Below are 22,242 nucleotides of genomic sequence, written 5' to 3' on the forward strand. Positions count from 1 at the left end.
CACACAGTTAAAACAAAATCTTTTCTCTCTCTTTTTTAAAAAGGTATTTATTAAAGTTTTATAAAAAGACAAAGATTACAAAACAGAAAAAATACAGAAGAAACAAAAAGAGAAAATACAAAAAGTGCAAAAATACATAAAACACAACAAACAAACAAAAAATAATTAAAAACAAGTCAGTTTTTCAAATTTTTAAATTTTCCTTAGCTTATTTCCCTGACCTCCTCACACCTCCCTTTTTTGTATTCCCATTCACATAATTACCTCAGCAAATCCTTACCCTCTTTCTTTTAACTTAACTCAATATCTCAGCATATTATAGCTTTATATTTTCGTCCATTATCAATCCATTTTTACATATTCTTGTTAACCTTGTTGCTAAGGCCACTTAATTTCAAACCAACATCATTTTAACATTCATTAATTTTACAATGTTTCTGCAAATAGTCTTTAAATTTCTTCCAATCTTCTTCCACCAACTCCTCTCCCTGGTCTCGGATTCTGCCTGTCATTTCCGCCAACTCCATATAGTCCATCACTTTCATCTGCCATTCTTCCAGAGTGGGTAAATCTTGTATCTTCCAATACCTTACGATGAGTATTCTTGCTGCTGTTGTAGCGTACATAAAGAAAGTTCTATCCTTCTTTGGCACCAATTGCCCGACTATGCCCAGGAGAAAGGCCTCTGGTTTCTTTAAGAAGGTATATTTAAATACCTTTTTCATTTCATTATATATCATCTCCCAGAAAGCCTTTATCCTTGGGCACGTCCACCAATCTTTTCTCAAATTCAGCCTCTTGCCAGATCTATTCGGCAGCTGTTCATTCTTCTTGCTCTGTATTGTTCCCTCATACTCCTGATCCAATCCAAAGATAATTTTAAATAAAGTCCATTCAACCTTGGTCGAGGGGGGAGGGCATAATAAAAGCTTGTTAAATTCCTTATTGAGCATAAATCAAAAGCCTCCTCCCTCTTTTCCACGTTAACAGCCACAGCTACGCAAGTCTTTTTCATTTTACAGGGGAGGACAAGAAAAAAGTAGGCCATTTGAAAACCATATGACAGCACCAAGCACCTTTGTCCTCCCCCCTTCCTTTCCCGGCTGTTGTAAGGATTCTCAAGCTTCAGAAAAAAACATTCAGTACTGTCAAAGGGCAAAACCTAGTCCTTTCGGCAGCTGATTAATTGCAGCCCATTGTCATATGTTGGTCTAGAAGCGCCTCTTGATTAACGCCAATATTCCAGATTAAGGAGGAACCAACCATAAATCATGCCAGAGATGGAGGTTTGTCCATGGTAGGGACACACTCACAGGTTGCACCTTTTCTGCCTTTCAAGTTGGCAGATACAGGCTTGAGCAGCACAGTGGGATGCAGTGAGCTCCCCAGACCCCACTGGAGAACATTGCCAGGATTTTTGCCTCATAACCTGCCTGAACCTCCCCACTGTCTTCAGAGGGCAGCGGGCGGCAATCACCATTGACTTGTGACATAGCCGGGAACCCCATATTGCTTCTTTCTATACTGCCTCATCAGTTGCTCCCACTTCCTTATTACAGTGGTACCTCTGGTTGCGAACAGGATCCATTCTGGAGGCCCGTTCACAACATGAAAAGAGCACAACCCGCAGCGGCGCGTCTGTACACGCGCGGGTTGCTATTCGCTGCTTCTGCGCATGTGCATGATGTCATTTTGTGCTTCTGCACACGCGCTACTGGCGAAACCCGGAAGTAACCCTTTCCGGTACTTCCGGGTCGCCGCAGGATGTAACCTGAAAGAATGTAACATGAAGCGGACGTAACATGAGGTATGACTGTATTCTCCCCATCACTTTCTCCTTTATTCATGACAGAAGAACCTCATTTCAGCAGGTACCGTATTTTTTCATAGCTCTGCTCCTGCTGAAGCAGGCTCACTGGATTTTGCCAGCAATTATACTTCCTTTCAGTGCCTCACATATCTTCCTCCTATCATTGTGGTTATGAAGGCATTCTGCAGATTCTGAAAGACAGAATCTGTGTTGCAAATTGAGGGGCAGAGTGCTGCCAGGAACTGCAAAAGGTTTTTTGGTAGTGGGGAGAAGGGATCATGTTTGTGGGTTTAGAACAGTGGTTGGTAAGGAAGGAATGGTTAGAGGTATAAACAGTCTCAATTTCTAAAATATTTTTGAGCTCAGCAAGTTCCTGGTCTAACAAATAGTACTATGATTGTGTGTTTCAAACTTGGGCAACACAGAAACAGTTCTTTATAATAAAACAGTATTGAACTGGCTGATAGATCAAGTTAAGCAGTGCTACAGCTCATCAGCTCCCATTTAGGTGTCATATGATCTATTCCAAGGTTTTCCCTGGAAGGCTTTTTCCTTGTTTTTAATTGCCATGACTATGGTTCTCTGGGAGAGAATAGGGAAAGAACTGTCCTGATTGGAACTTGAATAGTTTGTATAATAATAAACTTACGTTAAACTTGGATAGACTCTCAGAGACTTCCTCCTGGTGGAGGCCAGAGTCTCTCAGCAATCACTTTGTTGGCAGACAGCTCATTTGAAGAGCATCTGTTTCAAATTTATCGTTCTCTGTTGTCATACTTAAGTGTAACAGATTCTGGTTCTTGCTTCTCTTCTCTGCAGACCCTTTTACCAACTGCAGCCCCAGCTGAGCCTTCTCCCAGAGGTCTCAGTAACACCTTAGGCCAGCCTGCCCCAACGGACAGAAGAGCAGGTGCTAAGCGGGCTATAGATAGTGGAGTAATTCTCTTTCACATCCCAGAACACACACATGGGCATGCAGGGTGCCACACACAGCTTTCCTATTACATAGCCTCTCATTAGCTTGATGCGTGTGGGGTTATTGTAATGAGGGGATCTGTGGTGTCTGTAACAAAAGATCTCTGTAGTAATAATGATAATATTGGAGCTGGGTGGACTGTCATGAGCCAAACTCACACAATGACATTGCCATTCCTACAACAGAAGTGTTCCATTGAAAAACTTTACATTTTCTCAGTTTTTCATGCATTGAACTGTGTCCCTCTGAAACTTCCTAAGGTTTTGCCATATTTCTCTCTCACCATTTCTTAGATCGGTGCAAAATCTCAAACGAATCAAGAAAACCTTGCCTGTGCTTGACAAACAAAGTTTACATACATGTAACGAAATATGGTAAGCACTTAAATGTATTACCCCAATGCAAATTATGATCACTTTAGCTTGTGATCAGATCTTTATAACTGCTGGTAGAAGGAGATGGCAGAAGATTACTCCTGAGAACTAAGAATTGTTGAGGCAGGTTCGGTGAGAAATGGAGAATCTCTGATTAATATATTCTCCTCTGAAAGCAAGCAAGGTGATTTTGTACCAGTGTAGAGATGTTGAGGGGTAGGGAAAGGGACATAAAACTAAACTGGGCAGGCGGAATGCAATAGAGTATTTTGAAAGAGGTCGTGGCTGGGTGCCTTGAACCGTGAAAGGGGAGGGGGGATATTTATTTATTTATTTATTTATTTATTTATGCAAATCCCATCTCCCTTTCTAATCAAATCATGCAGACAATTCCTCCTACTGATCTACATTTGGATGTAGGAATGCATGGAACAGATCATATGCTCAGAATGTCTTCATAAAAATAAGAAGTTTCAAAATCAGAAATATAACTGGCATGGGGATGGAGAAGTATTTGCATATTTTAACTTTGTACACCTGAGACAGAACAGCTACAATCTTGCATAGTAATTGCTCTGAAATGCAGGCATCCTTTGACCGCAGTGCTAATTTGTTGCAGTATATGGAGTTTGCAGACAGGGAAGACTGCAGCCTTCCTCACTTCCTACTTACCATTTATAGCTTTAACCCACTTCTCAAGAAAATAGAAGAAATCTGGGAGCAGCTCATTTTGAAACATACAGTGCAATCCAATACATGTCTGCCCACAAGTAAGTTCCATTGAGTTCAGTAGCGCTTACTTCCAAGTAAGTGTGTATAGGATTGCAGCCTAAAACAGTATTTTCTGCTATTTTGCTCTTTTCTGAAGGAGAGCTAGCTTGGCTGCGTGCCCGCCTGCCTGCTGGCCTATTGATCCCCTCAATGAGGGATTTGTATGCATTTGATTGCATATTTTTCTGCTTCTGGTAACCTTGTGCCTACCTTGTCCACTGCCAGGGAAACCCTGTGAAAAGAAGATTTATTGAGAAATTCAAAGTAGTGCTATATAAAAATAGAAGCTAGCAGCTCTTAGCTTCTCTTTCTTGCCCTTTCTAGTTTAAAGCATTCAGAAGTGAAATATCTGAATGCAGCATAGGCCAAAGGGGACCTCAAATTAAGTTTCCTTCCCTTTTTTCAGAGAGTGGTGGAGGGAAGGCCCATACATTTTGTGAGGGTTTATCTGATTTTTGCTACTGATTTACAGCAAGCTGGGGCCAAAGTACACATGATGTGGGATATCTATTTTCAGACCTCCAAATACTTTTTTTTTATTAAAAAAAGCAAAGCTTAAAAGTAACTGGGTATGGCTTGGGGCCACAGGACTGAGAATGTGTAGTCTGCTTCCCTTACTTATTTCTCCAAGTACGTAATAAATAAAAAAATATTGCCCAATATCACCCTTTGAGATTGCTATAATGGTCTTGCTGGGTAAAAAAGACAGAAACAACAAAGGTATATTTTCTTCCCTGTGGAGTGTGTAATTAAAAAAATAGCACAGACTGACAGCACCACTACCTTAATCCAGTTTGTTCATATGGTTGCTTTTAAGTTTTTTAAAAAACTGTTAGGCACCTAAACACTGATTTCTCACATCACATGTAGTTTGGCCCAAAGTAATTCTTGAACTGCTATCTTCTCACACCTCAAATCCCTTCTGGTTTTGAGCCTGGAGAGCAGCTTGGTGCATAATCCATGAAATTTAGGAAACTATTTCCTTCATACCACTTCATGGTTGTAGAATGTCTTGCCATAGCCTATGGAACAAATGTATTTATTGTAAGGGAAGGACAGGAGGGGTGCATTCATAAGCCAGGCTCTGGTGTCTTGATGTCCTGTACCACTGGTGCCTTGCCAAATATGGGGGATCAAGGGCACCATCTAGGCTGCAGTACCAGCCAGCCTGAATACAGTAGACTAATTTGGAACAGCCATTTATTACAAAACTTGGGCCTCAGAAGCTGCTTTTCAGTCTGAGCAATTTTCCAGGCCAGTGGGAGTAGCAGTGCAGATGGCTCCTTGGATCCTGATTTGTGTACTTTTGAATTGGTCCTGACCATATCCCTCCTGTGCTGAAAATCAGCTTACCTGTATCTTTGCACCAAACACCTGGAGCAGACTCCTGAGGCCCAACAGTATATTTAGAAAACATTACATAAATACAAGAGCAACATAAATAATTTTCTGAGTAATTTTCTCTCTGGTGGAAATCCCTGCCAGATTTATTGGACTGAAGAAGATTTCCATGACCACATTTGAAGAATGTACTAAGTTGCTATAAAACATAGTTACCATCCTAGTTTCAGAAAATGTAAAATTCTTACGTTACATCTACACCATACATTTAAAGCACATGACATTTGTAAAAGAATCCTGGGAACTGTAGTTTACCCCTTACAGAGCTACAGTTCTCAGCCCCTTTAATTGCAATTCCCAGGATTATATGGGATGAGTCATGTGCTTTAAATGTATGATGTGGGTGTGTGACCTTACATAGTTTTGAACTTTATTCAAGTTCAAATTTAGAATTTCAGACAGTTTAGTGTGGAGAAGATTAGGAATCTCAAGAGCTTGCACACCCTTTAACTTAGTGGTGGGAAACCTATGACTCTGCAGCATATGTAGCTGGACTACAATCCCATCATTTCTGACCATTGGCCATGCTTCCTTGGACTGACGGGAGCTTGAGTCCAACAACATTTGCAGGGCCGCAGGTTCCCCACCTCCGCCTTAAGTTGAACAGAGGTTATCCGTCTCTTTTAACACCCCTTACCACATATAAATAAGCATCTATTCCTATTAGTGACTCCTTGCAATCTGGAAAAGCAGTAATTGCATATCATTAATTGTGTTTGTGTTAATACAGACCTCAGCAGTCGGGGCTGATATAATAGCTGTTGTCAAAAATGAATTGGTACCATCTGGCTTTGTTGGGTTGCTATTGGGTTCTGCTGCTTTGTACTGAAGTGAGGTCTCCAAAATGCACTGAATGAGAATAGATGAAACAACTAATTGACTCTCTTTTCTCTGTCATCTTGGGTACTTCAGAGCTATGAAAACGCACATGTACTTGTCAAGTGGACACAAAAAAGAGGTCAAGATGTCTATTTTACTCTGGCCAGGTCGTGACCTGAGGCTCTGTGGCCAGTGTCTCCAAATCCCTGTAAGGCAGTGGGCCAGTAGTGAGCCTGTGTGTGTAAGAAACCCTCCCACTGAGAATGTAATTAAAGCAGCTTGGAAGCAGAGGGGGAAACTCTGCATTCTCTAGGGCTCATTTTATTCCAGCTTTGATTAATGAGGTTGGGTGGAGTTAATGAACAGGGAGTTTAAAAGAGTGAGCAGCCCAAGCTGATACATCTCCTTTCTCTTGGGAACTTGCTAAGGGTTATGGGCAGCAACAATGATCCAGCAATGGGGGTTTGGGGGATCAGGTGCTGTCCCTCTCTGCTTAGATCATTTATGCAGAGAATTATCTCCAATGGTATTTTTCCTGCTCCTCTGTGCAGGGGCACAACTGACTAACCTCTTCAATTTTGTAGCTTGAAGAGCCAGTGGGAGCTCCTTGAGCAGATCAGGCCATCATGAAGCAGTTAACTTTAGTCTTGATTCCCTTAGGAGTTGCATTGTCTGGGCATAAAACTGCCCCTTTCCCTTGTGTAGTTAAAGAATGTCAGAAGTCCTTTTTAACTGAAACCATCAAAGAGTAGCTCACCGGAAGACCTGCCTAATCTATCACTGCAGGTCTTTCTGACCTCTAATAGCAAAGAAGAAGAAATAGATACTGCTCTGAACTAAGGAATATCTCCATAGGTCTAGGGAGCAATTATTCAGTACATGATGTGGAACAGAATAGTACCATAGTTAAAATACTACTGTGAATCTTTGGGGCTAATTCCCATTTCATCTAGCAAGTTATCAAATATTTTCCCTTTTTCTTTATTGCTGATCAATAACTTTCATTAGAATCCTAATATCCATTAAAACACACAATATATGTCTTCCTGAAAACGCACACTTTCTGTGTACCTCTCTAATCTTACATTCTGTCTCTCTTTTTCTTTGTTGAGCTATGTGTCTGCACTTTTGTCCCAATAATATTCACAGACATTTTCTGCGATGCGCAATTTAGTACCCTTTGCAGAAGCAAGTTTATCGTCTCAATGATTGCAAACAAATATCTGAAAATGTAGGCAGTTCTGCTAAAGATGTTGATACCTGAGAACTACCATTGGTCAAAATCTTTTGAATTCACTATAGCTCTTATTCGTTTTCTATTTCTTATTCCTTCCCTTTAATTAGCATTGAAACAAAACAACAAGAAAAACAAGCCCAGCTGTGGACCCAGAACTTCCAGGAAGGTAGCCCCATTCTAAAAGACACAATAAATGTTACTGTGACTGTTTTGGGGGTAGAAATTATATTTAAAGAGGTCTGCTCTTGGCAATGGGCCACCACCAGGCATGCCTTCAATATCACCACTGGGGATAATATATTCTTAAAGTTGTTTGCCCTGGTACCTGAGAGAAATAGGAACTGAAGGGAGAGAGAAAACCTCTAGGGTAAGAGACTAGTTAGCTGAAAGAGTTGACTACTTGCATGAGCTAAATAGTTAAAGGGGGTTACAAATCTGAGAGACAGACAAGTGAAGATGTTCACTGGGTTGTCTGGAAGGCCCAGTTTAATATCTGATTCGCATTTTAGCAGTTCTTGTGATGATGTGATGATTGCTATATTACAACATAATATAACATATCAGTCGGTTTTCTTGTTGCTGGCACTAGAGAACTTTATAAATGATTTTGTTGCATAAGATGGCAAGTAGCAATTCACAATCATTGAAGGCCCCGTTTGCTCTTTGCATGAAGATGGCAGCATGTCCTCCAGGTGCAAGAAATGCCTCTTAAATCTGAATGCTGGCCCCCTCTTTTCTTCCCAGCCCTACACTGCATATAACACCAATATCTCACAACAAATGTAACTGAAGAACCTGAAGAAAGAAAATGCATGTGCTTTTGAAAACAAGGGGAAATTATAATTTTTTTAAAGAAGAAAAGGAGTATGTGGCAGCCCCCAGCATTTACAGAGCCCCCACCCCTATTACATCATTGGAACCAGAACATAAACCTATGAAACTAAAAAAGAGCGAAAAATATCAATGTTTGGTCCAGATCCTAGGTACTTCACCCTCACTAAAGGAGGCTGTATGGATGATTCACTAAATGACTGTAGGATGATGTGTGTACCTGAGCTTATGGCCTCAAATTCTCTTTATCTTGTATGCTGCTTTATTACAAAAATGACGACTAGATTACTGATCCTAAACTGAATAGTTAGTTGCCCAACCACCCACTCCAGAACCCACTGCTCTCAACTGACTCACATTCAAACTCCCTTTCAAATCCTCATCCAGTCATCACTCACCACCAGGATTCCACAATCTCTCTTTCCTCCTCCCTCCTTAACATTATTACATTCAATTTTTTATACACGCTGCTCCCTATAACCATGCTGTTAGAAGCACTTGAGCTTCCCATTCCTGGTTCCTACGAAATGGGGGTGAGCAAACTGCAGGTTTTCCATCCCTGTTTTAAAAACCAGATGTCTTCCTCCAAGTGATCCTGGGAATTGTAGTTTGTTTGGGATGCTGAGGATTGTAGGTCTGTGAGAGGGAAGCCACAATGGCACGAATCATTTTGGGGGAAGTCATGTGCTTTAAAGGCGCATTGGATGCTCTTTAAAACATAACATCATAGAATTGTAGAGTTGGAAGGGACCCCCTGCAATGCAAGAATCTCAACTAGATGATCCATGGCCAATGGCCATCCAAGTGCTGTTTAAAAACCTCCAAGGAAGGAGAGTCACTGCTTCAGGGCCTAAGGACCTCTGGAGCAGGAGAAAACAAGCTTGCTCCATCCTCCATGTAACAGCCCTTTAGACTTTAGTTATTGAAAGGTCTGCATAGTGTGGATCTCATATCAGTGTTATGAGAGTGTAAGTAACACATTTCTCTCTCCCCTTTCCCCACACCATGCAGAATTGCAATGGTAACCAGAAGGCTGGAGTTTGGAGCCTAGCCAGCGCTGGCTCTGGGCAGGATCCTTGCATTGCGGGGGGTTGGATCAGATGACCCTTGGGATCCCTTCTAACCCTGCCATGCTATGATTATATCAAGCAGCTAAAGGAACAAAAAGATGCTTCTGAAACATTTGGGAATCATAGGAACACTCCCCACCAGTGGCTTCCAGCAAGGGCTTGCATCTTCCTTAGGAGAGAGGCATACCAGAACAAGGGCGGAAAGGCTTAGAGTTCAGGTAGGTGGAAATGCCAATTGAGTGCTCTATACTATAGTAATGCTTCCTTCCCATGTCCCCCACCCTCAAGCACCAGACTGTTGCTAGCATGGCTGGGAGCCAGGTGCCTGCTGATTGCTCCATTTTCTTTGCAGCGAGGGAGCCTTTCCCCAACATATACTTGGTTTTGGCCAAATCCCTGGAGAGATGTGATGACCCTCAGGTATTGGGGCAGAGGGAAGGAAGGGGTCCTTGTGAAACACATTTGTGAGTCTGGGGCTTCCAGCAAGTGCTTTTCAGAAGCATTGCTCCCTCCAACAGAGGATAGCCATCACGGCTAGTTGCTTTTGATAGGCCTCTCCTCCATGCAGTTGTCTAGCCCTCTTTGAAAGCCATCCTATCCAAGATGCTCTTGTGGTGCATCTGATTCTCCTATGCTTCCTTGCTCCTGCAAGGAGATGACTATTGTGAGATCCTTTGGTTAATATATATCTGGGCTGGAAAATATTAAAGAATCAGAGGACTGATGAGCTTCCCTTGAAGCACAACTGATCAAAGGCAGGCAGATCTGTTAGCATCTTGATGCTATCATACCCTGCAAGCATCTCAGAAAAAGCTCCCAAGCTGATGGAGAAGAGAGCAGTTAAGTGGTCAGTGGGGTTCCAGGTTGCCGTTTGTGGATCCCACCACAGCCCTTCCAAGTTGCCAAAGAAATCAATGTCACAACAGTTTTTTCCTCGCCCCTCCTCCCCATGATCCCTCATGGGGCCTTCTCAGACATATGCTGTGTCTGAACCAGCAGATCCCACCAAACCGAGTAATCAAGGACCCAGTCAGAAAAGGAGTGTGTGTAGTCAAAGTCACCCCAGAACTGGCCCTACTGAACATCTTCCAAGATAACAATGCCCACTCACGCTATAAAGAGCTCATAACCCACCAACAGAATACGATTCGATATGGCTAACTTAACCTGACAACCCCCCTTACCCACGCACAAACAAATCCCACTGCAGCCAGCCAAAGACGATCAACCACACCCTACGCTACCCCAACCTCTCTCATCACCAAGGAAACATAACAAGTGAATGGAAAGAGAACTTCCCCAAGTGACACTGACAGAAAACCCCCAAGCATACACTAAATAAAAAACTTAAGCTTTGCCACCCAAGTCCCTCTCTCCTGTGCCCCCTGCATATGTCCACAGTATCCACAGGAATTGCCACTTTTAGTACTAGAGAATTGTGTTGCATTTAAAAAATAATGCTACACATTTTGAGTGAATAAAATCTTGTCTTAAACAGGTTCAAAAATAGAAAAAAAATCATGGAAGTTTTTCAGTGTTTTCGGGTTTCCCCAATTGGGAAAGTCTTTGGGGAAAAAAGACTTTCTTGGGAAAGTCTTTGGGGAAAAAACAGAAAAGCATGTGTTTCCCCCCTTTTTACTTAGCCTTAATATATCTACCTTTGCCGGACACCCTTGTCACTAATCAGAGTAGGTAGAACTGAGCAAAATGGGATGTATAGGCTGACCTGGTCCAAGGTGACTTCCTGCGTTTGAAGGAAGTACAGGCATTGTGAAAGCAGGAAGAACCCACACCACCTTTTGTACCTCTTATTTAGAATATGTGAGATTTCCCTCACTTGTATCTGTGAGGTAGTAGAAGCATGGAAACTGCACGGTGAGAGGAGACTGTTTAGACAAAATGGAAGAATTTGCATTTTTTTGGTACTTTTTAATTGTATTACCACATTAGCTGAAAGATATAATTTGTTGGTTACAGACACTTTAAAAGTAGGCACAATTATGACAAATTGTATGTAGCTTAAGCCTTTAGAAAAGCTGTAGCTATTCAAATGGCCTATCATGACAAAGAGTTTAGCTGCTAAAATCCCTCTGAGGAAGTGGCGTAACAAATGAAGGTTCTCACAGTGAAGGATGAATCAAATCCTTACTATATTTAAGTCGGTGCAGTTGACTAATTCCAGGAACAAGTTTCAGGAAAAACATGTAAGAAGGGATAGTACTGCAAATCCAAAGGAATGGGAACATCTGAACTCTTGGTAATCATGCATTCCTTCAAAGGGTTTTTGCCCTGTTCTTCAGCCAAAAAAGGCTTCCAGAGTTGCTTACAAATGCCAATGGTAAGAGTCAATTCCATGAAATTTGCAATCTAAAATACATAAACTGGGTTGGGAGGGAGGAAAAGAGCATATTTAGGCACTAGGTATTTTAACAAGTTCTTTTTGTGATCAGTGGGAATGGAATGAATTGCAAGGTAGGAGCCAAAGGTTTCTGGTATTCCCTCAAAGTCTATGGGTCCTGCAGCCTTAACTCTCCCTTTGCTATAGTCTGATGGAATGGCTGCAGATTGATGACACTTTAGCAGGGAGCCTGATGGAGCTGGTGTTTCAACAGAGTTTATGGAGAGGACTTGCAGTCCTTCTGATGAAATGGCTGCTTGTATATGTCATCTAATCTAGCTCCAGAAGCAATAGCCTTTAAATAGGATGGCTTTGTAAAAAGAATTAGAATATGAGCAGGAAAGGCAAACAAACTAAAACAGATATTTGCAAGGCTCAGGTGCAATCTGAACTTTTCAAGGCGGCCAGGAATGTCACATGGATCACAAAAAGTGCCAGTGTGCTGTAGAGGTTAGAGTGTTGGACTACGACCCTAGAGATTGCAGTTCTAGTAACCATTTAGCCATGACAGTGTTTTGAAGCTGTACTACAGAAAGCAAAGACAGCTGTATTGCATATGCACACTTATTTCAGAACTAAACAAGTTGGAAAATGTGAGAGCTGGCTAATTTGTACGTGTGTGCTGAAATATAAAATGACAATTTTTTGAATGCTGCGCTGATTTGCTCCATTTTACTCGAGAATTAGGGTGGAATGGAAGAGTATCATTTGTAAGGTATTAATGTATTTGAAAAGGAAAAGCTGGTGCTAAGTCTCTACTAACTGCTTTTTAGCCCCTGGTAATTGTGCTTCATGGTTGGAAAAGCTCTGTGTTTGTTCTTGCCTGCTTAATTTCGGTTGCCTTTGTTATGGGTATTCCACTCCTCACATTAACCAAAATGCTTTAATTACAAAGCCATTTGTACCAATGTTGGTTAAACAAATCAGTGTTTGGAGAAAGCAGGATTCTGCCTGCAGAACTAATTTCCTCAGCTGGGTGGGAAGGGTTTGAGGGGGGAAATCCCCCAAAAAGTAATGTGGAGATCTAAGCAATCACAGCTGTCAGGACTCCAGGACGGGAGCAATCAGATACGTAATTATACTATTCTAATTACAGGGATTACAGAGATCGTGGCATTACAAATTGCATGAGCTGCGGGCATTAGAATACATTAAATGCTTACTTGAAAGCAAAGCAGGTGACTAAGCCAAGGATGCCCTGCTCTTTGTGAAGAATAAGACTTTGTGTGGAATTGATGACACATTCCCCTATTATCTAGATGGAATTTGGTATAAAGTGTGGAATTGAGACTCAAATGTTTCAATGAAAAAGAGAGAAAAGTTGGACCTTAAAAAAGATTTCTAAGATAGACTTTGAAACCTGAGGAACCAGAAGAAGGGCTGGACAGGATTTCAGGGGGCTGGAGGTTAGAGCTTCAGAAGATGGCTATTGAGCTCATATACTGTACATGGACTTCTCATATGCTTCTGGCCACTGATGAAACAGGATGCTGGATAGGCCTTTGTTCTGATTCAGCAAATTTCTTAATGTTCCTTATCGCTAAAGCAAAAAAAATACATGCAAGTACAGTGGTACCTCGGGTTACATACGTTTCAGGTTACATACGCTTCAGGTTACAGACTCCGCTAACCCAGAAATAGTACTTTGCTTCAGGATGAGAACAGAAATCGTGCTCGGGTAGTGCGGCGGCAGCAGGAGGTCCCATTAGCTAAAGTGGTGCTTCAGGTTGAGAACAGTTTCAGGTTAAGAACAGACCTCCGGAACGAATTAAGTACTTAACCAGAGGTACCACTGGTTTTTGCTCAATATTTGCAGGTAGCATTATTTTTCTACATATGGTGTAAAATACATTTTGATGATACTGTATGTGTAGCCTTAATGATACTGAGGTAGAGAAAAATGAAGGAAGCTGTAGGTGTAAGCCAACACTAATAACAGGCCAGCATAACCTTACAGCAGGGTGGCAGCGTTAGCTCTTTTGCAGCAATAACATAGAATCATTGAATTTTAGAGGTGGAAGAGGGACCATGAGAGTCATCTAGTTCACCCCACCCTGCTATGCAGGAATCTTTTTGCCCAACTTGGGACACAAACCCACGACCCTGAGAGTAAAAGTTTTATGCATTTACCAACTAGGTTATCCTGCCTTGGTTTCTGTTTATTTCATTGGGTTTCCTTAAAGCAGGGCTAGCATTTGAAAAAATTTGGTTATGTGCAATGTGGAAGTGAAGCAGATCTTTCCCAACTCCCCAGCTCTTTGATCTCCTTTCTTACTGATAAGCATAACCAATAAAACATGAAATTTAAAGAAATCACAAAATCTTGTACATGCACTTTGCTGTTCATGTTACACAGAGCACTTGAGATTTAAAACGTCTTTATAAAATTTGTGTTATTCATAACAATTCAAGAGAGAGCATAAGCAGATCTGCTACCTTGCATTAAATTCTTAGTGTTTGCGAGAGAAAGACTGCACCCCATAGAACTTCAGCCAACTTAGAACACACAGCTCTGATTGAGGAAACTGACCACTGTAAACTATTATTAACCAGTGGTGTGCCTGATAAAGCAAGTGGTTGACCTTCCTCTGTAATACTGTTATTATTGGAAGGATAGAAACAAATTCATTGTTTTGTACCTTCTTACCACATCTAAATAAACAGTGTCATGAAAAGAAAGGAAAGAAAATGTACAGAAGTAGAGGTTAGTCAGTGTGATTTAGTGGTGTAATGGTTAGAGCAGGGGTCAGCAAACTTTTTCAGCAGGGGGCTGGTCCACTGTCCCTCAGATCTTTGGGGGGGCTGGACTGTATTTTTTTTGGGGGGAAATGAATTCCTTTGCCCCACAAATAACCCAGAGATGCATTTTAAATAAAAGGACACATTCTACTCATGTAAAATATGCTGATTCCCGGACCATCCGCGGGCCGGATTGAGAAGGCGATTAGGCCGGATCCGGCCCCCAGGCCTTAGTTTGCCAACCCATGGGTTAGAGTGTTGGAGACAGGAGTTCAGATCCCTGCTCAGCCAGTCATAATGTCTCAGCCTAACCTACCTCATGGGGTTGTTGTTAGGATAAAATGAGGAGGGAAAAACCCAAGTACACCACCTTGAGCTCTGGAGGAAAGGTGGGGTATAAATGCAATAGACAGATGGTCTTATAATCATTGCTCTTCTGTCACACAGTTCTTATCTTTGAACCCAGATTTTCCATTTATATTGCCAATGGTGATGTTGAGATCTGGGATTAACAACATCACATTTTTTGGCTACTATTTTAATGCCATTCTTTTTCAAAGCTGGGGAAATGTTTCAGGGAACAAGAAGCAAACTCAGCAGGTGGAGTGAGAATAGGTTGCAGAATATGTTTGGAAATTGAGAGTCCCATGGTGTCCTTAATGCATTAAGTTGAATAGGTGTCCCAGCAAAATGCATTTAACCCTGGAAGATTTCTGAAAGCCACCTCTCCTCCCATTTGTGATGAGTGCTTGTTTGCCTTTCGCACTTGTCAGTTCCCCAAGCAGCCCTAGAAATGATGAGTAGCAAACTCATTACCCCAAAATACAATTTGCAATTCTAATACAGATGTTATCCAAAGGTGCCTCTTGCGCTTTTATAGATCTCACCACTGTAACCCCCAGCAGGAGACATTCCATGTTTCACAATTGATTTCCTTCCTTTTGCTATAGCCGTATTGGTTCATTGGATGTAATACACATAGTTTTATCTCTATTATATGATGAATGTACATATCAGGCACATCAAGTTAAAACACATTAAAATGTGCGCCATTAATCTGCAGGCTTCATGGTTTTTTCGGTTTTTTCATAAAAAAAATCTGAGTGCATGTTATCCTTGATCCAGTTGTGCATTTTAAAACAAGAAACATTCTTATGTGTAATGCTTGCATGCTGATCTGATCTGAAACTGAGAAATTGAAAGATGAGGATGGTCACCATGATTGCAAAGTAGAATGAGACACAAAATAGCCAGTGGAATTCTATAATTCTCTTCCTACATGTTATCTAGCCTCTCTCTAGCAAAGGACAACAGACTGAACTCTTAGGGTTATGAAGACTGTTGTCTTATAACTAATTTTGTCTGTTCTTGGAAAGTGATATGTATATCAGTTGATTATTGTGATTTTAGTATTAATAAATGGGTCCGATAGGCTATAAAATCAGACAATTCATAAATGTTCAAATCTAGAAAAATGGATCATAGTTGATTCTCCCCATAACAAAACAGTTGAACATTCATCATTGTTTATCACTTTTGAGAAATACATTTCAGAAGCTGAGGATTCTGTACACACACCCTTGCTGATCTGTGATCCATATGGTAATGAGACTGAGGCAATGTAACTGATTAGTGTAGCTGGTTATTCACAAAGTATGTCTCACAAATTTTTCACTGTGTTTAAGATTAGTGTATGACTATTATAGAACAGCTTTCCTTTACCCTGGTGCATTTTTGGGGGAGACATACCACAAACCTGGGTTCAGACATGGCTTAGCCCATAGCAGTGCTGGAGAACCAAGAAAGGAGCACAGTGGCCATCATTTTTTACTCCAAGAACTCACTCGTTTATGCTAAGTCATAAATCCGCTTGGTGCTAAATGCACACTGGGCCTATGAATCCAAGTACAGGATAATATGTTTCCTTGATCAAAGTAATCCAGCATTCAGCCTGTTCTAGGCTTATATGGAGGAAGTTCTTTTCTTTGCATATGACCAGATTAGGTCATCATTACAAAGGACAGAATCTGCTTTATGTTCAGGAGGCCTAATACATTCTTTGAATTCAAATGGCCAGCATTCCAGAAGTTGTCAAATGATCCATGATAGAATGTTATGGTTGCAACCTGGAGATTCCATGTACCTAACAGGTCAGCAACCTCAACAGAATATATTATTAGTGCTTTATCCCCCTGCCTTCTCCCCAGGCAGTCATGGAACAAAATGAGTCTTGCTGGCTTAAGTAAATGGAAGAGAAGAAAGGACCAGTGCAGGGGAAACCTTTTGCAACCACAGAGTTCTTTTAAAAGCCTATGTGTTGCATCCTATGTTACATGTCAAACAGAATCCCATTAGCTCGTTTAATGTTTGCTGTGTTCAGTAAAAGTGTCTACAGTATCTGCTTTCTGAGCATCCTCATATCAACTCCTAAATCTCCTTTACTTTTGCAAGTATTTTGTGGATTATTTGACCCATGTAATCAGATCTTCATTTTCTGTTTTCTTAACATGAATCTTTTCGTGACTCCTAATTCAGAGATAGGGAGCCTGTAGACTGTCAGATGTTGCTAGACTGGAGCCCACCCCACCTTCTCTGGCCTTGCACTGATGGATTGGAGTCCAGTACATGGGGGATACAGATGTTTTACCCCAGCATGCATTAACCTAGTCCTCCACCTATGCAAGATTTGAGTGATAAACAGGTTTGAGTAGTTTCTGCAAAAAATGTGGAATGATTGCCTACATTCATCCTTCACCTTATGGTTTCCTTGTTATAGTGGCCATTCTGTGTCATGTACCATAGTAGTGATCTTGGTTCTGGGGCAGGGCTGATTTATTGTAAGTCCATACTTTCTCTTACTCATTTCTTCTCTGATCTAATCTGACCTATCACTTTGAATTACCTGGGCTGAGATTTGCACTACCTTGTTGTGTCTTAATTGCCCCCCCCCGTATCCTTCATCAAAGATTCTTTAGCTATGCTTCTGTCAGCACTAGAGTATTACATAGCAAATATGTATTTTTTCCTTGTGTTTCTAAGAAAATAGAGTGCAGTGTCTGTCTCTGTTTCTCTGTCTCCCTCTCTCTCCATCTCTTTTACAATTTGCAGCACATCAAAATGTAATTCTATCCTGTATTTTGCTAGTTATGTTTGTTCTAAGCAAGGTTCATGATGGGCAAATCCTCCTGTTTGCCTTATGACAATCTCCCTGTTAGGGAGATAATAAGAACAAAATTAGAAGGACTCTTGATAATCCAAGTGGTCCAAAGTGAATGAGGAATGCAAATCAGGTGAACAGTTAATTACTTTTTGAAAAATTCATTATTTGTCTAGAGCAGCTGATTGAAAAGCAGTGTTGCAATTTAAATTAAGACTATTTGTTCATTTCCAGAATGAAATAGTGTAATTTGACTTATAATCTGTTACAGCTTAGATGAGTAACAGTGATCTGAGCGCCCAAGGCAGCTTTGGCCAATTGAATAACAAAGCTTTCTGATGAAGCAGGTAGAGGTGAAATAAGGGACCTCTTCTTCTGATTCTAACATACAAGCACACACACACTAGCAATTAATTGTTGTCACTGTTGGAAACACAGTAGTGCTTTTATCCTACACCACTTGAATTTGCATATCATGTATCATTCTCCATGTTGCCCTTGGACATTATTATGATTGGTTGGAGCATAATACACAGTGATTCATCTTACACATGCAGCACTTTCCTTTTAATGAAGTTACAGGCTTTGCATATGAGTTAGCTTAGGGTGACATCACAATTAGAAAAACTATCAGATCTTACTCTGTAGGGAAACAAGAGTGTTTCTTTGCTACTATTGCAACAGTCTGATTCTTCTGAACAACGGAGTGTTTTGGAGGATGCAGCTGATCTAAAAATTTCCCTTAAAATCGCAGGAGTGAGTTACGCACGCTTCAAAGTCATTCTGGGACATATTGACTATCTCATTCTATACAGCTGCAGTTGACACATCCATTTTCAATTGGCTCTGTCCACTTATAGCAGTCTGTGAAATGCTTATTTATGCTTCAGACTTGTTTTCAGTCATTCTGATTTTGTGGCTTTTAACGCAAGTTAATATATCAAACCCTTTTACAGTCATGTTGAACGCAAAGCACTCTGGACAATCTAGGATTCTGTCTGTCTTGCATTGGCTCCATTGGCACTTGCCGTTATTTATATCACTACTTATATCTTGCTTTTCTATGTTATATCTGAAGCAGCTTATAACATCATGAAAACAAACTCATAAACATTGAAATTAGCAAAGTGACAATAAAATAACCTAACAACGAAACTTAGTGGCATCAGTTTAACACACTACCACCAGAAGTTTCAAAGCTCATATTCTTGGATGGAATTAGTTCTTCCATGTATCATCTAATCTTATTTCAGAATCCTTAGGAGATGGCAGAGGCATAAACAGTCATTTGTAAATTGCATGTCTTTTGAAAATCACAGTACAATTAATTCAGGAATAGGAGAAAAGAGAAGAGAGCTACTTAAGATGCTCCTTGACCATAGCTCCTGCTTTCTTTCTCTCCTCTTCCATGAAAACTGTTTGTGGCCTGTGGTGAGCAGGCTGCTTCATGATGTTAGGATTGAAGTAAACTATATATGTTGAAATTTCTTATACGGTGGTACCTCAGGTTACAGACACTTCAGGTTACAGACTCTGTTAACCCAGAAATAGTACCTTGGGTTAAGAACTTTGCTTCAGGATGAGAACAGAAATCGTGCTCTGGCGGTGCGGCGACAGCGGGAAGCCCCATTAGCTAAAGTGGTACCTCAGGTTAAGAACAGTTTCAGGTTAAGAACGGACCTCCAGAACGAATTAAGTTCTTAACCAGAGGTACCACTGTACTACTTGACATTGGGGGGAGGGGGCTTAGTGGTTTAGGGAAATTATAAAATCAAAATCAAATCTTGAAAGACAGTAGCAGGAGGTTGAAATTGAAACATAAGTGATAGAAAGGCCAGTTGGAGTGACTATGGAAGACTATATACTACTAATTTATTTCATGGGTGGTCAATGTGGAGCAACTCTCAGCTCCAGCCAGAATGTCAAGCAGCCAGGGATGATGGGAATTGTAGTCCAAAACATCTGGAGATTACCACGCTGACTAGCCCTGGTCTGTTCCACAGGCTGAAGGATAAAAGTATGTGGGTGAGGCAGGGGATGAGGGTTATTGTGATTTTGCTGGACATGGCCTCGACAATAAGCTGATGCCCAACTCCCAGGTCTCCTAGTTTGTGCCCCTCAGTACCCATCCTGTGTCTTGAAAAGCTGTTCATCAGACAACTGCACAGCTGCAGTTTCCCCCATTGCTGTCTCCATGCTAGAAACAGCTGCTTGTCATTCAGCTGTTAATGGGACAATACTGGCTGGCATTAAAATTTGAGTTATGGCTTCCAAAGTTAATGACAGAGTGTCCTGGACTAGCTGGATGCAGAGGAGGGACTGCTGGTGGGACGATGATGAACAGTCAGAGGGGGAAAAGGGGGCATACTGGGAAGAGAAGGTGTTGGAAGCTGAAGAAGCAACAGGGTTTAGTGATCAGGAAGGGTCTGTTGCAGAAAGCAGTTCAGAATCAGAGGCAGGAGAGATAGAGGGCCAGAAGACAGAGATGAGACAGACTTCTGAAGAAGCCAGGGGGTCGCTCCCTCCTGTTGCAACCAGCTTCCCTCCCCCATGGTCTCCCAGAATACACAGAGAAATGAAGAGGCCAGAGCAAAGAGATACAAGACAATGGAGCCTTAGGCTACTGGGGAAGGAACCAGAGGAGGAGCCTTAGAGAGCAGTGGGAAAGCAGGGGCCTTCAGTCCTTGCAATTGCCTCATTGGGGCAAGACCTACTGGGAAGAGTTGCTGTGATCACTAGGCCTGCACTGTTTGGTTTCTTTGAATAAGGAGTTAACTTCACTGACACTGGGTGTTTTATTACTGAACTACTCCTGACTATGGCTCTTATCACGGGGTAGTTAATCTAGTGCATGCATAATCTAGGTCGGCAAACTAAGGCCCAGGGGCCGGATCCGGCCCAATTGCCTTCTAGATCTGGCCTGTAGACGGTCTGGGAATTGCCGTGTGGATCTGATTCTGATTGTTTGGGCTGCACCATCCCCCCCCCAGACACACCACAGCGGCACCTCCACCCTCCCTCTTCCTGGCTTCTCCCCACCCTGCGAAGGAAGGGGACTGGGCTTTGATTGGTGCCAGCAGCAGCAGCGTGATCGCTCAAGTAGCCGCCATTTAAAGCAGCCCCTCTCCAGAGCCCTTTCACGTGCTGCTCATCACCCCTCCATAGCCACCGCTGCCATCCAGCCCCCCACAAGGTCTAAGGGACAGTGGACCAGCCCTTCTGAAAAAAATTGCCGACCCCTGATCTAGTGCTCTCCAGATGATATTGGACCAACGCCCATCAGTTCCAAGCAGCATGACCAATTATTGGGGATGGTGAGAGTTCTAGTCCAACAACATCTTGAGGGCACTGTGGGTGTCTGCTATAGACCTCCAAGCCCAGACTAAGGACTTGGATGCTGCATTCCTACAGCAGATTACCAAACATTTAAAAAGGAGAGATATAATAGTCATGGGAGACTTTAACTACCCCAGTATCTCTTGGAACTTACACTTTGCCAAGACTGTAAGGTCCAACAAATTCCTCCATTGCCTCACTGTCAGTTTTATTTCCCAGAAGGTAGAAGAAGCAACAAGGGGATCATCTCTCTTGTACCTGGTCCTCACCAACAGGGAGGAACAGATCAATAAAGTGAAAGTACTGAGAACCTTGGGAAGAAGTGATCATGTTCTCTTGGGCTTATTTTTACAAAGGCAAGGCAAAGCTGAGTGTAGTCAGACATGCACTCTGGACTTTAAGAACGTTGGTTTCAGAAACTTTTTACTGACTGAAATCATGGTCAGAAATACTCAAAAAGAAGCAAGTCTAAGCTGGATAGAAGTTTCTTAAAGGTAAAATATTGAAGGCACAAATGAAGACAATTCCAACAAGAAGGAAAAGTAGGAGGCACTTACTGTAAACTAGTGTGGCTGCATAAGGAGCTTACAGATGAGCTGAGATGTAAGAAGGGCATGTATAAGAAATGGAAGAATGCAGGGGAAAGGTCAGGCAGGCCAAAGCTCAAAATGAACTCAGGTTTGCAAGAAAGGTTAAAAGCAATAAAAAGGTTTCTTTGGCTATGTTCGAAGCAGGAGAAAGAGCAAGCAAGTAGAAGGTCTCTTGTGTGGAGAAGATGGAGAAATACTATTGAGTGACTGGAAGAAGGTGAACTGCCTAACATCTGCTTTGACTCTGTCTTCACCCAAAAGGAAATTGATGCCCAGCCTGGTGATAACAGAATAAACAATGCAAGGAGGAAGCTGAAGGGCTAAAGGAGCTTGCAGATGTGATTTCTGGGCCGCTGTCTATGAGAATTCCCGGAGAACAGGTAAGGTCCCTGTGGCCACCATCTTCAAAAGTGGGGGAAAGGAAGACCCAGGTAACTACAGACCAGTTGACAGGAAGAACTATTCAAAAGTGAAACGGACTCCTTTGGGAGATGATGGACTCACCTTCCTTGGAAGTATTTTAAGCATATGGCCTTCTGTCATGTATGATTTAGTTGAGATTCCTGCATTTCACAGAGTTGGACTAGAAGACTCTCGGTGTCCCTTCCAACTCTACCATTCTAGGATTCATAGATGCGAGAAACAGTTTTATCCCTCTTCCTTTCATTAAATGAACAGCTTCCATGACTGTTGCTGCTGCATATTTTCTCTGAACATCTTTTCCATGGGAGAC

The 22,242-nt window shown here is 41.7% G+C and overlaps 1 long non-coding RNA gene across 3 annotated transcripts in view; it reads left to right on the forward strand.

Moving 5' to 3' along the window:
- Window positions 1-22,242, forward strand: part of LOC128402384 (uncharacterized) — a 56,412-nt gene that overhangs the window by 8,114 nt on the left and 26,056 nt on the right. For all 3 annotated transcript variants that reach the window (XR_008327669.1, XR_008327670.1, XR_008327671.1), the window contains exons 2-3: window positions 7,496-7,554; window positions 9,372-9,507. This is a non-coding gene — a long non-coding RNA (uncharacterized LOC128402384). The remainder of the gene's footprint in view (window positions 1-7,495; window positions 7,555-9,371; window positions 9,508-22,242) is intronic.

The sequence above is a fragment of the Podarcis raffonei genome, chromosome 15 (assembly GCF_027172205.1).
Source record: "Podarcis raffonei isolate rPodRaf1 chromosome 15, rPodRaf1.pri, whole genome shotgun sequence".
Taxonomy (NCBI): domain Eukaryota; kingdom Metazoa; phylum Chordata; class Lepidosauria; order Squamata; family Lacertidae; genus Podarcis; species Podarcis raffonei.